Here is a 3,742-nt window from a genome sequence, read left to right on the forward strand (position 1 = left end):
CACACGTTCATGTATACACACACGCATAGATAGATAGATAATCTGTTTTTCTCTCCTTTTTTCGGTGCCTTTCCCCCTTTGGCCCCTTCACGTATCCACGAAGCAAACTTTTAATAAACGACCATTTACGTTACATTATTGTAAATTCGTTCGTAAAATCGGTTACTATATTTCCTTCTCGTTTCAATAAATCCATGGAACAGGTACTTCCTGCTGCGTGACCCGCAACCAGATGAAGGTCATCAAGGTTTTGCTTAATAGCGTCTAACTTTCACAGAAAATAATAAAACGATATCACATGACCAATATTCAACATTATGCCTGAAAAAGCCTCGTCTATGTTTTCATTAATTATCGCGTTTCACTTTGCAACTTCGATCCTTTGTTATCCTCTTCGCATGGGAAATTGCACTATCGTTAATCATTATCGTTATTATTCATGTTTTTTGTGTTGTTCTTATTGTTGTTTCGTTGTTCTTGTTCTTGTTCTTCTTCTAGTGCTCCCTCTCCTCTTCCTCTACCTCCTCCTCATCCTCCTTCTTCTACTGCTCCTCATCCTCCTTCTTCTACTGCTCCTCCTCCTTCCTTCTTCTACTGCCCGTCATTCTTCTTCTTCTTCTTCTTCTTCTCCCCTTCTACTGCTCCTCTTCTTCTACTACTGCTACTCCTCCTCCTCCTTCTTCATAATCGTCGTCGTCATCATTAACATAGTCCTCAGCATTATTACCGCAATCTTCAACACCGCTATTTCTATCGCTGTTGTCATCAGCATAATCATTATCATCACCATCATCATCATTATTATCAGTATCATTGCTAGTAGTAATAGAAGCAGCAGTAGTAGTAGTGGTGGTGGTGGTGGCGGCGGCAGAAGCAGCAGCTGCAGTGGTAGTGGTAGTAGTAGTAGTAATAGTGACAGCAGTGTCAGTAGGCTCAGCAGCAGCAAACTTTGTGGTGGTTGTGATGGTATTGTTGTTGGTGGTGGTGATGGTGGAAGTATGTGGTTCGCGAAGTAGTGATGGCGGCGGCGGTGGCATTTGGCCTTTCATTTTCGTATTTGAAAGCTAAACGGTGGACTGGCTCTTTGTTACCTTTCGCGGATGTCCGCAACCGTTAGAATTGCTCGTATATTAGTACACACATAGATAAACATACATACACAAATGCATATACATTTGTATATATGCTTATATACATGTCCATGTAACTATATGTACACATGATATATATATATATATATATATATATATATATATATATATATATATATATATATATATATATATTTACGCATACATACATACGTGTGTGAGTGTATACGTGTATATATGCGAGCTGTGTGTGCCTGTGTCTGGGCGTGTGGTTGTCCACGCACACGTTTTTATGTTCTGTGCGTATGTATGTGTGTACACGTATGTATGTGTGTGTGCTTATGTTCTGGAAATAACATTAAACTGGATGCGGTGATGTTCCATTTCGGAAGAGTTGAAGATATATGCAGCGTGCAATCACCACTTAATTACCATTACTCCTAGATCACTTCTGACCCTGATAGCCAGTCCTTGTCAGGGTCCTATGGATCGGTTAATACATCTCAAAAAGGTAGAAAAACTCCCGTAAATTTTGACAAAGCCTTTGGGAAGGTATCTCTTCTAGGAGAAAGATACTGTCATAAATCTATAATTCACAACCAGTGGTGGTTCGTAGATAAAATTAGTTGTGCAGCTGCTCTAGAAAACTTTTAGCCGTTGTTTTAATATTGCGAGATATGCATACACACACACACGCACACACACACACACACACACACACACACACACACACACACACACACACACACACACACAAATTGAACTTGCACCGAGAATTCAGGACGCTGGCTGTGGTTACTGCAAATAATTGTACAGATTGCAGAATGTGTTTTATTGGTTACAAAATTCGAAAACTTTCGTCGTATTTGAACGCTGGTCACCAGAACAAGAGAATTTACCATAGAAGGAGAAGTTATCAATCAGAATTAAAGTACGTGAGTACCCAGATGCTATAGCTAATTATTAAGTATTTAATAAGGTATTTGAACATGTGTATGCAAGGATGGGTTTCAGGGGTGGTTTGAAATAAAAGAATACCGCTAATATCACAATGTGTTGTTAGTTTCTATTCTGCGCGGAGTATCTTCTCTGTTCGTATGATTTTGTGTTCTCAATGATGTTACAATTGAACTTTCTTAGCCTTCTAACAACTATATGTACTTTTAAGTCTGATTTCTACTGTTATGTTGATGGCTAATATTATGATGAGAGTGCTGATATTTAGAATGAAGAGTTACAAAATCTTTCTCGTCAAAATAATTTAGAAATTGATTGTGTCTGTGTTGATAATGCAGGCATTTGTATATTATATTATTGATTTGTTGAAAGGCAGACAGTCGAGCTGATTCTGATTGCCGGATTTCTTTATTTGTATGTTCAGAGTGTTTCCGCTGACGTTGTGTCACATATTACTGTCATATATGTTTGTTATAAATGAATCAAAGAGTTGTGTGCCATGTTGAATTTGTTTAACGTTTAGAGTTTTCGCTGATAAATGTTGTATTGATTTTTGTGGAGTTGTTTTTGTATCAAAGTTACGAACTAATTAAGGTGTTTCTTCTGGCTTTGAGGTTAAGCAAACTGTAAGGATAATGTTTAGGATACCTTCTGAAAAGATGCTGCGTTGCATCAACGACACACAATTTTGTGTGAAGTGAGATTAATGTATACAAGTATATACAAATTATGTCGATATCAATCTTTTCATCTTTTCGGGGTCGATACGTAAGTACCAGTTAAGTACTAGGGTCGAAGTAATCGACTTACTCCCTCACCGATATCGCTGGCTTTATCCAAAATTTGATACCCAAATTTTTGAAACACTCAACTGTTAAGTCTTATCAAATTGTTAGCATTTTTAATAGATTAGGGAGCATACGTTAAGGACCTGATTCTGATGAGAGATTAAGTTATACAGCCCCATTCAAAATCTCATTTAACATTTATATTATGTATTTTTTTCGTTTTAGCGTAATTTTTTTTACTTGCTTTTATTTTTTTTTATATATTTATATTATATTTGATGTTATGCTATGGATGCGAGTATTCATTCTCCTGAAAATGAAACACAGCTGATCAGAACAGCCCAGGAAGAACATGATCAAGTCGTTCTTGTAGTCAGTGCATATGTTAGAACGGACGGCAGCGCAGCAGAACGGCTGTACTGGAATAAGAGAAGAGAGGGATGAATGAGGTTGATGTAGTTAATGAATGCAAAGCCAAGATGCCTGAATGTTGTAGAAATTTATTTGGAGATGTATCTCTCTCTCTCTCTTTTTCTCTCTCTTTCTCTCTCTCTCTCTCTCTCTCTCTCTCTCTCTTTTTATATATATATATATATATATATATATATATATATATATATGACATGTTATATATGTATACTTATGTATGTATGAGTCCATGCGTGTATATGGGAAAAGAGCAGGAGAAACGTGCATTAGTTAATAACATCAACTGGCCTTAATTGACCTCATTTGTTAGGCAACGTTTCATTAACGCTAAAAGGATATTTAATCATTCTGTGTAAGTACGTATGTATATATTACGTATATCTATCTATGGCTCTATCTACCTCTCCATCTTTCTCTCTGTCTCTCTCTCTATATTTCTATACGTATATATATATATATATATATATATATATATAT

General features: G+C 36.5%; 1 long non-coding RNA gene across 2 annotated transcripts in view; it reads left to right on the plus strand.

The window, feature by feature from the left end:
• The first annotated feature begins 1,937 nt into the window (after positions 1-1,937).
• LOC128250553 (uncharacterized) overlaps positions 1,938-3,742 on the plus strand; it is a 376,824-nt gene continuing 375,019 nt past the window's right edge. For both annotated transcript variants that reach the window (XR_008266585.1, XR_008266586.1), the window contains exon 1: positions 1,938-2,022. This is a non-coding gene — a long non-coding RNA (uncharacterized LOC128250553). The remainder of the gene's footprint in view (positions 2,023-3,742) is intronic.

This window comes from Octopus bimaculoides, chromosome 22 (genome assembly GCF_001194135.2).
Source record: "Octopus bimaculoides isolate UCB-OBI-ISO-001 chromosome 22, ASM119413v2, whole genome shotgun sequence".
Classification (NCBI taxonomy): Eukaryota; Metazoa; Mollusca; class Cephalopoda; order Octopoda; family Octopodidae; genus Octopus; species Octopus bimaculoides.